The sequence below is a fragment of the Camelus dromedarius genome, chromosome 6 (assembly GCF_036321535.1).
Source record: "Camelus dromedarius isolate mCamDro1 chromosome 6, mCamDro1.pat, whole genome shotgun sequence".
NCBI classification, from domain to species: domain Eukaryota; kingdom Metazoa; phylum Chordata; class Mammalia; order Artiodactyla; family Camelidae; genus Camelus; species Camelus dromedarius.
The window spans coordinates 88,729,759-88,748,192 of record NC_087441.1 but is presented as its reverse complement, the minus strand read 5'-3'; the positions used below and the strand labels follow the sequence as shown (position 1 = coordinate 88,748,192).

The 18,434-nt window shown below is 40.2% G+C and overlaps 2 long non-coding RNA genes across 2 annotated transcripts in view; one reads left to right on the top strand and one right to left on the bottom strand.

Annotated features, from left to right (window-relative positions):
• The window catches only part of LOC135321540 (uncharacterized), a 539,910-nt gene that overhangs the window by 267,494 nt on the left and 253,982 nt on the right, over positions 1 to 18,434 (bottom strand). The window lies entirely within an intron of this gene.
• Positions 1,140 to 4,400, top strand: LOC135321535 (uncharacterized). The gene is made up of 3 exons (XR_010381381.1): positions 1,140 to 1,766; positions 2,216 to 2,384; positions 3,153 to 4,400. It is a non-coding gene; the product is annotated as an uncharacterized LOC135321535 (long non-coding RNA).

The window sequence follows — 18,434 nt, the reverse complement described above, 5'->3', positions numbered from 1 at the left end:
ACCCTCCCCCCTAAATTATCTTTAATAAGGTCTTTTTCTCTGTTTTGTTATTTTCTTTTATGTACAGATGCACAAAGCAGGGTCATCAGAATCCTCTCAATTCCAAAGATGATAATAGTGAAAAATATTGCACAGTGACAGTGAATCCTTGGCATATGAAGAAAGATTGTAAAGTCCTGAATGAATTAAGAAGTTATTGTTAAATTAACATACATGTAACCATGGCTCTCTTACCTTTATTTTTCACCTTATAATGAAGATACTCCACACCCATCAAGGTTGCTTTGTTTGATACAGGGAATACCTAAAGCCTTTTCTGCAAGTTTTTTAAATAAGTAAGAGCAGGTAATTTATCAGAAGTGGAAATGGTGTAATCTGCTCTGTCTAGTACGGTAGCCACCGACCACATGTGGCTATTGTGAATTGAGATGTTTTATAAGTGCAAAATATGTAATAGATTTTCAAGACTTCATACAACAAAAATAATGTAAAATATTTTTTAATAAGTTTTAAAAGTGTTTATCACACTTTTTAAATGATAGTATATTGGATATTTTGAGATAAATATAATTATTACTGGAATTAATTTCACTTGTTCCTTTTTATTTTCCAAATGGGATTATTGGAAATTGTGATTTGCACTATGTTTCTATTGACAGTGCTGGCTTGTAAATTATTGCAAATAATATGAAAAGAAAACTTTGATTAAAAATTTTGTAATTGAGTAGTTGATTTACATCCTAGTATGTTCAGGTTTACAACACAGAGGCTCAACATTTTTATAGATTATATTCCATTTAAAGTCACCATAAAATAATGGCTATATTTCCCTGTGCTGTATGATGCAGCCCTGTAACCTATCCATTATATACGTAGTAATTTTTACCTCTCAATCCCCTACTCCCTTCCTGCCTCCCCTCTCCTCCTTCTCCCCATTGGTAACCACCAGTCTGTTCTGTGTACCTGTGAGTCTATTTCTGTTTTATTATAGTCATTAATTTGTTTTATTTTTTAGATATACATATAAGTTAATACATAGAATAATTGTTTTTCTTTCTCTGACTTATTTCACTTAGCATAATACCCTGTAGGTCCATCCATGTTATTGCAAATGGCATTATTTTATCTTTTATGGGTGAGCAGTATTCCATTGTGTGTGTGTGTGTGCGTGTGTATATATGTGTGTTTATATATATGTATATATACATATTTATATAATATACCACACCTTCATTATCCAGTCATCTGTCAGTGAACATTTGGGTTGTTTCAGTGTCTTGGCTATTGTAAATAGTGCTGCTGTGAACATTGGGGTGCATGTGTCTTTTTGAATTATATTCTTCTCCAGACATATACCCATGAATGGGATTGCTGGATGACATGGAAATCTATTTTTAGTTTCTTAAGGAACCTCTATACTGTCCTCCATAGTGGCTGCACCAATTTACATTCCCACCAACTGAGTAGGAGGGTTCCTTTTTCTCTTAAAAGGTCAAAAATTCTCTACATTTATATACTTTCCTTACAGTTTAGGACACAATTTGGCAAAAGCCAGATAGAATTTAATAGCAGTTAATACAGTATTTTTTTTTAAATGGCCATGCATTATGGATAGATATGTTACTGATGAGTTGGTTCTCTATTTTTGTAGATGCAGAAGTTTTTATAGCTTCACAGACATTTCAGACTTGCAGAGAGAAAAATTTCTTTACATTTTGCTGAACTTGTCCGGGTGGCTTTATCGAATTTGGTCCAGGCCTGCAGAGGTAAATACATCCAAACCTGAACCATTTGAATGTCTGCAAGATTTTAAGAGTCTAGAATGTCAGATCTGGTCTATAACTCTGGTGAATGACATCAGTGAGTGGACTCAAGAAAACTCCATTTGAGTCCAAAACTTTTCAAAAGCCAAAAAAGGCTTTGAAATTGTGGCAAAGCCAGAGAGTTTTGTGCTCCACATATGGCCACAAACACATGGGGACAACCACAGGCCGTCTGGAGTGCCAAGGGAATTCCATGTGGGAGTCCAGCACTCACAGGAATCCAACAAATCTCTGCCTGCCAGAGCACCTTCATTGCTACTGTGCTGTTTTGAGCAAATGTCTTTTCATCAGGTTCAAATTGGTTTGTTGTTATTTTTGCATAAAAAAATCAAACAACTTCTTGTTCCCTTGGTGAAAGTAAAAGCCTAACATTTTCTGGTTTCTTTTGACAGAGAAAACATGAGCCTATGAATCCAACATCATCTATGATGGTCTGCAGCTGGGAACAACCAGATCAGTGTCAGTCCCTTTGCAGCCATTGGTTGGGAGCATGCATATTACCTGGAATGGTATTTGAAACATGTCACACTAGCCGTGCCTTTGCTGTGGGCTGGGAGGCGAGTAAGTCAGAATCTGCATTATGGAATGTATGTTTCAGATCCAAAGCTAGGAGATCTTTTCTAATAGCCAGAGAATGTAGTCATAAATATATCTATTAATTATGCAAGAACCTTTTTAAAGATTTTTTTATTATAAAAATTTACCCCCAGAAATTGAAAATGAAAGAACAGTGGAATTAAAAATCATCTGTACCTTAATTATACATTAAGAATCTTAAAATCCTTCTAAACTTTTTTATTCAAATGTAGGTATTTTTCCCTTCCAAGAAGGAAAATTATTATTTCATATTTTTTTTTGCTTTTTCCTTTTATTATATATTCCATATCAATAAATATAATTCTTTTAAATCCCTTTTAATGGCCGTTTAACACTATATTGAACAGATATGTATTTAGTCCTAGGTCTCAGAAATTTAAAAAATTGTCATTACAATACCACTGCAAAGAATATTTTGGTGTTTCTATTTTTAGTTACTAATTTGGACTAAAAATTAAGAAGTTTGCTTTTCTTCATCTAAAACATTGGTTATTTTATGAATGAACTGCAAGGATTTTAAATAACTTTTCAGTAATTTCAACAAAGAAATTATCTTTAAGGCAAATATGTATGATTGTTTGCAAATCTACTTTTATTATATCTTCACTTTTACCAGTGTCATATGTGTGTGTGCTTGCACAAGTGCTTTAACTACCAGCAACGTAAGAAAAACCTGTGTACTAAAAATGTGAAAATAGTTTCCTGCTTTGTGTTTTCATTCTCCCAATATAGGTTTTGGATGACAAGCTTGTATTTGCAAAAGTACACACCCTGTGGGAGGTGCTCTGCACATACGTTGAGATACTGCACATAAAATTGCCTCTGAAGCCCAATGATCTGAAAACCCGGTCCTCAGCCTTTGATAATTTCAGCTGTTATCTGAAAGTCCCCCAAGTGGATGAAAGTATCATCAAGCTGGAGCAAGAGTTTTTCATTGCCCTATTTGAGAAGAGCTGCGTGAATGACTTTTATATCCAGGATAGAGATACATTGTTCAATCCAGCCACCAGAAGCTGCATTGTAAGTCTAAACCGAGTTTAGCAGCTGTCTTGGGGGTGATTTAGAGCCTGCTGTTGAATTATCAGTGATTTGGTTTGGTTGGTTTGGTTTGGTTTTTAAAAGCTGCCCATAAAAAGAAAAAAAGAGAAAGAAAAGAAATATGCCTAGAGATTCCTGTTAGGATAATAAACAGTGGCTGGTTAGTTACCCTGTATAAACCACACACTCTCTTAGAATCTTTTTAGGTTTACTTCATCCTTTCTCAGATCAAGTACCAACTAAGGGATAGTGTTAAAAAAAATTCGGGATTAACAGGCTTGTGAGCTCTGGGATCTGCAAGGCAGCTTTCCCTCCCCATGGTGTAAGTCAAATGGCAGAAATGAAATAAAGCACGTCATGTATCCTCCGGTGTTAACAGGAAAAGGCTAATATTCTTGACCTTGTTTCTTCCTGGGTAAAATGAAGACAATATGTCAGGAGGCGAGACGCTCACTTAGGGCAAGAACCATGTTGTTTTGTTCATTGCTAAATCCCAGGCACCGGGAAGGCTGAGTTTAATAAGTGAATGGATGAAGTGTAGTTCCCCCAGAGTTACCATGTGGGGCAGTGCGGATTAGCAGCTAAGAGCATAGACTCGAGAGGGGAGGGTACAGCTCAAGTGATGGTGTGCATGCTTAGCACGCATAAGGTCCTGGGTTCAGCCCCCAACACCTCCTCTAAAATAAACCAATAACCCTAATTACCTCCCCACCCCCCACCATAATTACCTTATTATCTCCCCGCCACAAAAAAAAAAAAAAAAGAGAAGTGGCCAAGAGCGCAGAGTCAGGCTGGAACACCTGTGCTGGTTTCTCGCTGTCGACCTTGTAAAAGTCATTTAGCCACTGTGTTTATCAAGTTCCTCATCAATAAAATGGGGCTAATAATAGTGCCCACCTCGTAGAGTTGCTATGGTGATTAATGAATCTGTGTCAATGTTAGAACAGCCCTGGCTAATAGTAAATAATATGCATCTGTCAGCTCTTTTCATAATTATTGACAGATGTTATTATCAACCAAATAAGTATTAGTTCTTTGTAAGGGAAATGCATTTTAGACCATTTCATTTATCATTTTCTGTAATTCAGGCTTTTCCCTCTGAAATACCATTTTCTGTCTGTGCACTAGGAAGCCACAGGGCTTTCCAAATTTCATCTGTCTGGGTTCTTGTCATGATGGCAATACGGCAGAGTGTTGACATTTTTTAGGGACTCCGTCTGAGATGACAGCAACCCCTCAAATTCAGGAGCACTTCTCTAATGGATAACATCTCGCATGAAATGAAGTTTTTAAAATGTAACAGCTTCAGACGCTTAATGATGCCATAAATGCAAGGATGTTATATCTAAGCTCTTTAAATAAATCCTGTCATTGAAATAATGGAAATACTGTATTATAGTGCTCTATGACTTTGTTATCTTTGCTATCCATTTATCTGACTCTCTAAGACCAAAGAAAGCAAAGACTGAGATTGATCGTTACTACTGTGTGGTACACGTATTTGTGGATGAAGACAATACTGAAATGCACTGTTTAAGATATTAAAATGGACACTAAACAGCTGCTGATGCATATGCATGAACAGAACAGGGAGTTGGGTACAGGGAGCAGACACTGAGCTTCCTGGATCAGAGACCCAGCATAGCAGTCCAGCCCAGCCGTCCACATGTTTTATATTTATGTCCCAGCAAAATTAGCAGTGAGAGTCTTAAATGAACTTTGGGGACACTTGCAAACAGCTGTCATGATTACTAATGTGGGACACCAGGATCCTACAGTGTTTAGTTGGCGTCTGCGCACAGCCAGTTCTTTTCCACTAAAGCCTCTTGTACTTGCTGGTCCCACATCCAGGCTGAGGAATCATCTCATGTGGTGTTTGGGAGGGAGGTAAGTGGAGTCAGGACTCATGCTAAGGCTGGGTGGGTAATAATCTGGTTCTAGTACAGGAGAAAGGAACGTAGGTCAGGTGGGAAGGAGAATGACTGGATTTAAATTTTGTTTCTTGAGTAAGCTAAATATATAACATCATGTCAAGTTTCTTTGTTGTTTATATTCCATGTGCTGTCACCGAATATCTACTGAATTGTGGGGACAAAAAAGCCTGGGTTTTAGAATTGACCCTGCCCCTAACCAGCCAGAGTCCAGGTTCCTCTGGGGGTCCAAGGAGGGGGCTGAACCATCAGGTGTCCCTCCACTGCAGCAGTTTGGGCACTTGGGTGGCCTAGTTTTTTGGCTTTTGAAGACTGGCCCGCTTGTAGGACATTAAGCATCTGCAAGGCTCTCACCAGGTATCCACGGTGGTCCCAGGACTGTAACATCCAAGCGTTCCTTTCCACCCACCATTGCAAATGACCCTCAAGGGGTTAGTATTAATACTGGGTGAGAATTATGAAAAAGTATATGGTGCCTCCATCCCTCTTGGCAAGTGAGGGCCCCTTATTTACAAATGACCACGAAGTGTTAGCACCACATTTTAACAACAGAACATGTGAAAACGTGGTGACAGTGATGCTCACCTGTTTGCTTCTGCTTCCCAGTGCAACTTCAGCCTCCATCAGAGGACCTCAGCTGCCCCAGCAAACCGGGCCTTCTCTACAGGGAATGGGCTCCTCCTCAAAGCATAGACAAGAAGCAGCCCTTAGATCTCATCAGGTGAGCTGTTGTAGAGAGCACTCCAGTGGGAAGGGCTCAGGGTTGCCCTCATGGCATCTGAGTGTGACAGTCCTCCAAGAGTGTTACCAACCAGGAAGCTCACAGGAGCTCTGAGCTTTATTGCCCCAAGTCTTTTCTGGAGGCTTTATTACAAAGACATGATTTATTGGGTCACTACCGACATGGCTAACCCAAACCCTAACTGTAACTCAAACCTTTCCTTAGCCCTAACCATTGAGCCCATTCCTCTCCTGGTGGTCACTCATTTGTCACAAAGCTCAAAGCGCCACTCCTCTAATTACATGGTTGGTCTCTCTGGCTGGCCAGTCCCAATCCTGAGTCATCTCATGAACACAAGCCATCCAAGGGTCCACCATGAATAGAAAAGTCACTCCTATCTTGGGAAATTTCAAGGCTTTAGGGGTTGCCATCCAGGAACTGGAACCAAAGACCTACCAAATTCTTCATTAAACAGGAGTAAATGTTAGATTTCACTTAAATTATAAAATAAGAGACGGAGGACGGAGAAGATGGCGGAGTACAGGGACGCTCGTGGCTCACCCTCTCCCACAGATACAACAAGACCTACATCTATGGACCCACTCAGCCAACCAGAGAACCTGCGGAACTCCGACAGAACATTGCCCTCTTCAAAAGATAAAGACGCCAAAAATCTGGTAGGAGAAAAGGAAAAAAGAAAGAACAAAAGGCAAAGCAGCTTGGGACGGGTCCTGTGGGGAGGGAGCGGCAAAGGAGGACTGGCGCTCGCTCGCTGGGTCTCCCCTCTCCAACTGAAAGGCCAGCTGGATGGAGGGGGAGCCTCCGAGGCTCTGATCTGTACAGAGCAGCCCTTGACTGACAGAACTAAGTTAAACGGGCACAGAGCGTCCCCCCAACACCCAGCCAGAGATGGGCTGGCAGCGGCAGGCAGGGCCAGGCTGCACAAGCCGAGTGGAGGGCGGGGGCGGCTGCACGGAGGCAGCCCCGGTGGAACGCAAGGGGCTGCGCGCCGTGGCTGTGGGTGCACAGGGCAGAACAACCTGGGCCCTCCATAAAACAGCAAGGTTGATGTGCTCTCGGGGGAAGGGTGCATACCCCCATCTCTGAAAACCTGCGGAAAGTTTTTGGGGGAAGAGAGGCGAGGCTCAGGCACAGCCGCCATATCGCCATATCCTCCAGCACTTAGCACCCAGGTGGGGGCGTGGGGGAAACCTGCATCCGCACCGAAGGGCTTAGCAGCCTCAAAGGCCAGACTGAGACTGGCCTACATACAGCCCGGGGCAGATAGGATCCTTTCATCCTGGTCCCTCAGAGAACTTGCTCCACAAAGACAAACAAGGAGCTGGGTTCTGGCTCGGAGCAGGGACAGGGCTGTCCCTCGGTCCTCCCCGAGCCCACCTGCGGAGCGCCGACCAGGGCGGAGCGCGCAGCCGCACAGAGCAGCAGAGCTACCAGCGGAGGCGCAGGTAGTGTGAGAGCGGCCCCCCGCCATTCGGGCAGGAACACAGCCCATGACCGAGGTCCTGGGAGTGGGCACGACCCACCCTCCTACCCGGCCAGTCTGCAACATCTGACTGCGGCATCCAGAGGGGCAGCGACCCGCCCGCCCACAGCAGAGAGCTGCACCTGACCCAGTGTTAGGAGGAGGAGTGATCTGCTTGCCGACAGGTGCTGGGAGCAGCACAGAAGAGGGCGCCAATGGAGGGCCTCTGAAAACAGCAAGCTGAGCTTCCAAAACAGGACGAAGACAGAAAGACTTCATATTAAAAGCACACAGACTCCAGGAGAACACCGACAACCCCCCTTTTTTTCTTCTTTTTTTAAATCTGTTTTTACCTGTTCTATTTTCTATTACTCTCTTAATTTTTACCTCTTAATACATTTCTATTTCTCTTGGGTTTTGATGTCCTGTTATTAATTAGACAGAGGTTTCAAATACATCTATTCATCTCCCCCCTTTTTTTTAAGGTTTTAAAAGGACGTCTCAACCCGATTAATACTCTGCTTCAACTCGCTCTTCTATTATTCATTATACAATGTTTTCAAACCCTCTTTCTCCCTTCTTTTAAAATTCTTTCTCTCTCTCTCTTATTTTTTTTTCTTTTTTTCCTAAGATCTATTCCTAAATAGGCATTAGATAGATTAAACCTTAAGGACCATAATAGACAACTGATACTCCATAAACCACAGTGCCAGAGAGGTATGAGCAAGATGAAGCAGAGAAACGTTTCCCAATTAAAAGAACAAGAGAAATCCCCTGAAAGAAATATCAATGAAATAGACATCGATAGCCTACTAGATCAAAATTTCAAAAAAGGAGTGATCAAATTGCTGAAGGAATTAAAAGAGATAGTGTTTAGAGATATAAAATGTGTCAAAAATGAAATTGAAGCTATAAAGAAGAGCCAAGTAGAATGGGTAAACTCATTGACAGAGATGAGGAATGATCTAATAGCTGTGCAAAGTCAACTAGATAATGCAGAGGAATGAATTAGTGGTCTAGAAGACAGGGTGATAGAAAGCACCCATTCAGAAGAACTACAAGATAAGCAAATAAAAAATACTGAAAATAGCATAAGGGACCAATGGGATAATATAAAGCATCCCAATCTTCGCATAATAGGGGTCCCAGAAGGGGAAGAAAGATCAAAGGGGATTGAAAAGGTTTTTGAAGAAATCATGACTGAAAACTTCCCAAACTTAAAGAAGGAATCAGATATCCAAGTACAGAAAGCTCAAAGGGTCCCAAACAGGAAGAACCCAAATAGACTCACACCAAGACATATCATAATCAAGATGGCCAGAGTCAAGGATAAAGAAAGGATTCTAAAGGCAGCAAGAGGAAAGTAAAGAGTAAGTTACATGGGAACCCCCATAAGGCTCTCAGCTGATTTCTCTACACAAACACTACAGGCCAGAAGGAAGTGGCAAGATATATTCAAAGCCCTGAATGAAAAAAAAAAAAAATGTTGCAGCCTAGGATATTTTATCCAGCAAGGCTATCCTTTAGGATAGAAGGAGAAATAAATAGTTTCACAGACAAAAAAACTGCAGGAGTTTAGCAACATTAAACCCATGCTAAAAGAAATATTGAAAGGGCTATTCTAAATAGAAAAGCAGCAGGATGCTGCAGAAAAGAGAAACTCACAACTGGAAAGGTGATAACGCATGAATTACAAATAAAGTAAACACGAAATTATAAAAGAAGACATACAAATCACTGAGAGTGGGAGAGGGAGGCAGGGAAATATAGAATATTTTTTTCTTTCTTTTTTCTTTTTTTTTAACAGTAGGATGGGTTTGAGATCATGTTACTATCAGTTAAATAAATACAGTTATAGTAATGGGTTAATAGATTTACAAAAATGGGTAACCACAAGCCAAAAAATTAAAGGGGAGTCACAAAAATTAAATAAAATCCATGATAATACAAAGGAAAATTACCAAACCACAAAAGGAAGAAGAAAGTAACAAAGAGGATATACCAATTCAACTGCAAAGATAAGTTCAAAATGGCAATAAACACACATCTATCAATAATTACTATAAATGTTAATGGACTAAATGCTCCAGTCAAAAGACACAGAGTGGCAGACTGGATAATAAAGCAAGAACCTTCAACATGCTGCATACAAAAGACCCACTTTAGGGAGAAGGACACATATAGATTGAGAGTGAAAGGAAGGAAAAGATATTCCATGCAAATGGAAAAGCCAAAAAAGCAGGTGTTGCAGTACTGATTTCAGACAAAATAGAGTTTAAAACAAAGGCCATAAAGATAAAGAAGGACATTTTATAATGATTAAAGGAATGATACAAGATGAGGATATTACACTTGTTAATATATATGCACCCAATATAGGAGCACCTAAGTACATACAAGAACTACAAACAGAGATAAAGGGGGATATTGATGGGAATACAATCATAGTTGGAGATTTTAACACTGCATTAACATCACTAGACAGATCTTCCAGACAGAAAATAAACAAGGCAACAGAGAAATTAAATACTACAATAGAAAAACTAGATTTGGTGAATATTTTCAGAGCATTAGACCCCCCCAAAATAGGATATACATTCTTTTCAAGTGCACATGGAACATTTTCCAGGATTCATCATGTACTTGGGCACAAAAGAAACATCAACAATTTTAAGAAGATAGAAATTATCTCAAGCATCTTTACTGACCACAATGCCATGAAACTGGAAATCAACAACAGAGAAACAAAGGAGAAAAAAAGGAAAGCATGGAGATTAAACAATATGTTATTGAAAAAACAATGGATCAATGAGGAAATCAAAGCTGAAATTAAAAAATACCTTGAGACAAATGATAATGAAAGCACAACCACTCAAAACCTATGGGACACAGCAAAGGCAGTGCTAAGAGGGAAGTTTATAGCGATATAGGCCTTCCTCAAAAAAGAAGAACAGTCTCAAATAAACAATTTAACCCACCACCTGAATGAATTAGAAAAAGAAGAACAAAAAGCCCCAAAAAGCAGCAGAAGGAAGGAAATAATATAGATCAGAGGGGAATTAAATACAATAGAGATTAACAAGACCATAGAAAAAATCAACCAAACCAAAAGCTGGTATTTTGAAAAAGTAAATAAAATCGACAAACCTCTGGCCAAACTCACAAAGAAGAAAAAAGAGAGAGCACAACTTAGCAAAATAAGAAAGGAAAATGGAGAAATTACAACAAACAAAATAGAAATACAGAATATCAAACAAGAATATTATGAAAAACTATATGGAACCAAACTGGATAACCTAGAGGAGATGGACAAGTTTCTGGAAACATACTGTCCACCAAAGCTGAATCAAGAAGAATCTGAACACTTGAACAATCCGATCACTAGAAAGGAAATAGAAATAGCAATTAAAAACCTCCCTACAAATAAAAGTCCAGGACCGGACGGCTTCACCGGGGAATTCTACCAAACATACAAAGAAGAACGCATACCAGTCCTTCTCAAACTCTTCCAGACGATAGAAAAGGAGGGAATACTCCCAAACTCATTCTATGAAGCCACCATCACCCTGATACCAAAACCAGGCAAAGACACTAAAAAAAAAAGAGAATTATAGGCCAATATCACTGATGATGATGAACATAGACGCCAAAATCCTCACCAAAATTCTAGCAAATAGAATCCAACAACACATAAAAAAGATTATACATCATGACCAAGTGGGGTTCATCCCAGGGACACAAGGCTGGTTCAACATATGCAAATCAATCAGTGTAATACATCACATCAACAAGAGAAAGGACAAAAACCACATGATCATCTCAATCGATGCAGAAAAAGCATTGGTAAAATTCAACACCTATTTATGATAAAAAATCTCACCAAAGTGGGTATAGAGGGAACATATCTCAACATAATAAAAGCTATATATGACAAACCGACAGCCAGCATAGTACTCAATGGTGAAAAGCTCAAAAGCTTCCCACTAAAATCTGGGACAAGGATGCCCTCTATCACCACTCCTATACAACATAGTCCTGGAAGTCCTAGCCACAGCAGTCAGGCAAGAGAAAGAAATAAAAGGGATCCAAATTGGAAAAGAAGAGGTAAAAGTGTCATTATATGCTGATGACATGTTACTCTATATAGAAAACCCTAAAAGGTCCACACAAAAGCTACTAGAGCTGATTGAAGAATTCAGCAAGGTAGCAGGTTACAAAATTAAAGTTCAAAAATCAGTTGCATTTCTTTACACTGACAATAAATCAACAGAAGAAGAAAGTAAAGAAACAATCCCCTTTCAAATATCACCCAAAGTAATAAAATATCTGGGAATAAATCTATCCAAGGAGGTGAAAGAATTATACACAGAAAACTATAAAGCATTGATGAAGGAAATTAAAGAAGACTTTAAAAAATGGAAAGATATTCCATGCTCTTGGATTGGAAGAATCAATATTGTTAAAATGGTCAAACTGCCCAAGGTAATCTACAGATTTAATGCAATCCCTATCCAATAACCCAGGACATATTTCACAGAACTAGAACAAATCATAATAAAATTTATATGGAACCATCAAAGACCTAGAATTGCCAAAGCAATACTGAAGAGAAAGAAAGAGGCTGGAGGAATAACTCTCCCAGACTTCAGACAGTACTATAGAGCTACAGTCAAGACAGCATGGTATTGGTACCAATACAGACATATAGCCCAGAAATGAACACACAAACTTTTGGTCAACTCATCTTTGAGAAAGGAGGCAAGAATATACAATGGAATAAAGACAGTCTCTTCAGCAAATGGTGTTGGGAAAACTGGACAGCAGCATGTAAAACAATGAAGCTAGAACACTCCCTTACACCATATACAAAAATCAACTCAAAATGGATTAAAGACTTAAACATAAGACAAGATACAATAAACCTCCTAGAGGAAAACATAGGCAAAACATTATCTGACATGCATTTCAAAAATTTTCTCCTAGAAGTAATAAAAGCAAGAATAAACAAATGGGACCTAATGAAACTTACAAGCTTCTGCACAGCAAAGGAAACCAGAAGTAAAACAAGAAGAAAACCTACTGAATGGGAGAAAATTTTTGCAAGTGAAACCGACAAAGGCTTGATCTCCAGAATATATAAGCAGCTCATACGACTCAATAAGAAAAAAATAAACAACCCAATCCAAAAATGGGCAGAAGACCTAAACAAGCAATTCTCCAAGGAAGACATACAAATGATCAAAAAGCACATGAAAAAATGCTCAATATCACTAATTATCAGAGAAATGCAAATCAAAACTACAATGAGGTATCACCTCACACCTGTCAGAATGGCCGTCATTCAAAAATCCACAAATGACAAATGCTGGAGAGGCTGTGGAGAAAGGGGAACCCTCCTACACTGCTGGTGGGAATGCAGTTTGGAGCAGCCACTATGGAAAACAGTGTGGAGATTCATCAAAAGACTAGGAATAGACTTACCATATGACCCAGGAATCCCACTCCTGGGCTTGTATCCAGAAGGAAATCTACTTCAGGATGACACCTGCACCCCAATGTTCATAGCAGCACTATTTACAATAGCCAAAACATGGAAACAGCCTAAATGTCCATCAACAGGTGACTGGATAAAGAAGAGGTGGTATATTTATACAATGGAATACTACTCAGCCATAAAAACTGACAACATAATGCCATTTGCAGCAACATGGATGCTCCTGGAGAATGTCATTCTAAGTGAAGTAAGCCAGAAAGGGAAAGAAAAATACCATATGAGATCGCTCATATGTGGAATCTAAAAAACAAAAACAAAAACAAACAAAAACAAAGAGTAAATAAAGGACAGAAATAGACTCAGAGACAGAGAATACAGATTTGTGGTTAACGGGGGGTGGAAGGTGGGAAGGAATAGCCTGGGATTTCAAAATTGTAGAATAGATAAACAAGATTACACTGTATAGCACAGGGAAATATACACAAAATGTTATGATAACTCACAGAGAAAAAAATGTGACAATGAGTGTGTATATGTCGATGAATGACCGAAAAATTGTGCTGAACACTGGAATTTGACACATTGTAAAATGATTATAAATCAATATAAAAAGCTAAAAAAAAAAAAGAAAAAGAAAAATGCCATGAGTGTTGACAGGGGTTACATTGTATCTGTAGATTCCTTTGGGTAGATGGCCATTTTGATAATGTTGTTGCTTCCAACCCAAGAGCATAAGATATATTTCCATTTCTTTGTATCATCCTCAATTTCCTTCATCAGTGTTTTACAGTTTTCAGAATACACATAACCTCCTTGGTTAAGTTTATTTCTAGGTATTTTGTTGGTTTTGATGCAATGGAAATGTTTATGCCAGTTCTAAAATTCTGGGTTTTGAAGTTAAAAATGAATGAAGGCCAAAAAAGGAAAAATACACTTCTCTCTTATGGGTGAATTGTATTCCATTACCTACATATGGTGAATCTCCTTTATCCATTCATCTGTTGATATGTACTTGGGATGCTTTCATGTCTTGGCAATTGTAAATAGTGTTGCTGTTAATAGTGGGATGCGTGTATCTTTTTGAATTTTTATTGTGTTTGGTTTTATTCCTTTAATAACTACATAAGTTTAAAAAGCTAAAGCTCTAAACAGTCTTAGAGACAATGAACAGTACATACATGTAAATTTAAAAAATATGTGCAGTAAAGACAGCTGATAGACTCATGAGGGATTTCCTTTTCTGTGACACTTTCCTTTTTTATTGCTGCCTTTAGAATTCTAGCATTGTCTTTAAATTTTGCTTTTTGAATGATGGTATGTCTTGATGTGAGTCTGTCTCAGCTGATCCTGTTTGAGACTCTCTGATTCCTATGCCTTGATACTCGTTTCTTTCTTCAGATTAGGGAAGTTTTCAGCCTTAATTTTATCCAATGTTTTCTCAGCCTTTTTCTCTCTCCCTGCAGGGACTCCTGTAATGTGAGTGTTACTATGCTTGCTGCTGTCTCGGAAGTGCTTTAAACTCATGTAGCAGGCCTTTTCTTCTTGCTTTTTTGATTGGGTGTTTTTCATTCTGTCTTCCGGATTGCTAATGGATCATCTGCATTGCCTAATCTTCTGTACAACTTGCAGTTCTGCTCTGATTGGTCTTTTTTATATTTTCTAGTTCTTTTGACAGTTCTCCCGGTGCTCATCTCTTCTTTTTCCCAGTTCAGTTATCATTCTTGTTGCTATTGCTTTGAACTCTTTTTCAGGTAAAGTATTTATTTCTTTTCATTATGGTTATTTTGTTATTCTTTCATTTAAAATGTGTTCTTGTGTCTTCTCATTTTAACTTTCTGTATTTCTGTGAAATTAGGTGAAACAGTTGCCTGCCCCAGAATGAAAGGTGTCCTTGTGTGAGAGCATACCTGTGCAGTCTTCTGTGCCCAGTGGGTTTGTTGGGAACAGCTGGACCTGAAGTGATCCTGGGCTGCCCTCTTCCCCCGGGACGTGCTGGCAGCAACTGCAATGGGGGCGGCAGGGCTGGAGTCAGAGGGGCTGGAGCCAGTTCCAGGTTGAAGCAGAGGCTTCTCCTCTGCTCAGTGACTGTTCCAGCCCTATCAGGGTTGGCACGGGGTCCTGTGGGGCTGGAGCAGGATCTCTGTGGGAGTGGGGTTCTCCTGGGTGTGGTGGCAGTCTCTCGTTTGGGATGTGGCTGAGGCCTGAGGGTTTGCAGCAGCACTTCTGTACTGGTTTTACTTTTTCCCCAGTGTGCACACCTTGGCTAGAGGGTGGATTGGGGCCAGAGAAATTGGGGCTGCACCACTGAGTTGGCCCCACCCCGTCAGGCGTGCACAGGAAAGTGAGTTCTGGTGATGGCAGGCCCTGCCCTGGTGCTGGTGCTGTTCCCTGCAGAGTGTGTGCGGGGACACTAGCTGGCCGTGACTGCCGGCCGTCTTTTCAGAGACAGGGCCACACCCACTCCAGCACCACTTTCTCCCACGGTGTGCACTCTCACTGGCAGTGGAGGCCTCCACCTGAGTGGGGAGCAGCACCAGAACATGGAGGGAGGGAGCAGGAGCCTGGGGGAGTCCGGGGGTCCCCCTGAGCCACCCCTGCCAGCCGGTCGGAGCCCCAGGCAGTGTTCAGCCTGCTTTGTCCCTGCCATGACGGGGAGTCAGCGGATCTCTGCACAGGCTGTTCAAGAGCAGTAGCTCTGCATCTTACAGCACCCCAGCAAGCTCGCTGGTTTTCACTCCAGCTGAGGGGACTGCTCGTCCTGGTGCTGAACCCCGTGCCTGGGTGCCTGACACGTGCTTCAGACCAGGACATAAGGCGTGGGTTGTTGTCAGGGCTGGAGCACCTCTGTGACATCATGCTGTCTGAGCACGGATGCCCACAGCTCCTACTGTCTGTGGCTGGTGGGGAGCCCTGTGGGAGTGGCTGTACATCTGTCTGGCACAGACAGATGGGGCTCGTTATGATCATTCTTCGTAAAGATAGTATAAGGACAGGATATGCCATCTGGTTTTCCAAGGGATTGAATATTATAATGTGTGATGTGCCCCAGCTGCCTCGTGTGACCAGCATGACTGCAGGTGCTCTGGGTCCAGGAATGCAAACTCCAGTTAAGCCCTTGGGAACCAAAGGAGCAGGTCCTAAAGGAGTCTGCTTACTCTAAATGCTCTTACTCATGCCAGTCATAGGGAAACACCAGATTAAGAAATGGATGCTGCCTGAGTTTAGTGTTGAATTATTATAAAATGTAAGGAACCTACAAGATTCTGGGTAAAAATTAATGCAGTGACAAGTGAAAATGATCCAAGGAGTACATACAGTAAGAAACAGAGTCCTGAAGTTAATCATCTTGTCTGATTTTCTCAGTGGGTAGTAAATAATTAGGGTTTTGACTAATTTTGTTTTGATTAAACTATAGAATGTGGTCAGTTGTGAAGTGTGAAAGTCTAAGGATGTTTGTAGTAAGGGTACTTGTGATGACACAATTTTGGGGGTTAATGATTGCTGGGATGGATGAAATCGGCTGGCTGTGTATGCTGGTGGAAGAAGAGACATTGTTGATGCAAGTGGAGGCACTAACAGAAAGGAGGCTAGTGAAAACTGGAGGCTGTGTCAGTTGATTCAGGAGCAATAAGCTGATAAGGCTGGTTACTAGGCCATAAGGTTTAGTGTTAATTCAGAGGATATAATTTTGGTAATTGTGTTAATTGTATTACTATAATGTTTGGAATAATGAGTTTTAGCCTTGAAGAAGGTTAAGATTTTGTACACAATCAGTACCGCAGGTGCTGGGTCCCACAGCTGTTATTGACGGTCCCGGTGCGGCCACACAGGCGGGGAGCACTGATGGCAGGTGTTATGCCAGCTCACGTAGAATGGGTGCTGAGCATGGTGACAGTGGCTGTAATGAAAAATGATGATATTGTGCCATCTAAGCATAGTAATTGGGGATGTTAAGTGTGATTTATATATTAGTATCCATATAGGGTACTGTAAATGCAAAAAGGATAGTAAAATAGACTAATGCCATTTGATAATTATGAAGTTAACTACAGTTTTATTAGTCAAAATGTTTTTGTTTAAAGTAATTATCATACATTCATTCTAATCCTTTTAAATTCATTCATAGGCTAACTTTATGGCTACTAGTAATGTGATTACAGTTTGTGCCATGAAGAGTTTAGTTTTTAGGTTACTCTTCTGAAATGCTCAGGGTAGGGGTAGGAGGAGGGCAACTTCTAGGTCAAATATAGGAAAGTAGTGACGACTGAGAGTAAGTAAATGAAGAAGGTGGGCATGCTGGCCCTATAGAGTCACATCCACACGTGTGTGGGCTTGATTTTTCTGGACACTGACTAGAGGAGGTCAGAGTACGGTCAGGACAAGCTGTGAGTCTGGTAGTGTAGTGGTGAGTGATGTCGGTATAAGCTTTATTGTTTCTCCAGTTATAGGAAAAGCTGTAGACTGGAAGTCATTTGTTCTATTTAATACTAAAAGAATAAAATGCTCATCAATAGATAGCGATCTGTAGGAACAATCAAACTATCTACAAAATGCACTATCAGACCACTGACTGAAATCCAAAATAACGAGATGTATAGGGAAATTTTAGTTGGGACAGGAAGCACAGAATGAGAAAAGTAGAGCCAATAATTTTGTGTAGTCAGTGGAAACTTTTAACCATGAAAACTACTGAGCCAAAAACTCCATCTGAAATTGAATTTTATATTCTTCTGACACTTGCAATAATATAAGTTCTTAGAGGAACTGTAATGAATCAAACTTGAAGAATTGTTTATGACTTCTTTCTGTTAGATGATGGTGAGCGCAAGTGAGGGGAACTTCAGAGGCTCATAGAACTGAAGTATTAAGAAGTTATTATGGGAACTGTGTGTGTGGTCAGTGTGTTGTTAGGTGATGTGAGCACATATCTTTATCTTTTTTCTGATCAGAAGGTAGATGGTCATTTTAGGATCTATGTACATTTGCCTGTGTGTGTGTGTGTGTGTGTGGTGAGAGTTTGGTCGTGGGGAGAAGCACTGTGAACTTACCCACCCTGTACTGAGAGCTGTAGGACATCCTTCCCTGCTAAAAATGACCCTTCTCTTGTCACCACATCCCCACCCATGACAGCACTTCTTTGTAATGAATGTAGGTAATGTCCTGTTTGTCATGGACCAATGCAATGCATCCATTTATAGTTCATAAAGTTATTTATATTTTAAATTAAAAGTACTTATATGTATGATGGATTTTATGTTGTTACTCTTATTTACCTTGGTGCCCGAATTAATGGTAATAGAAGACCCATTTCCTGAGACAAAGTTGACTTGCCGTTAAGAGTCAGGAT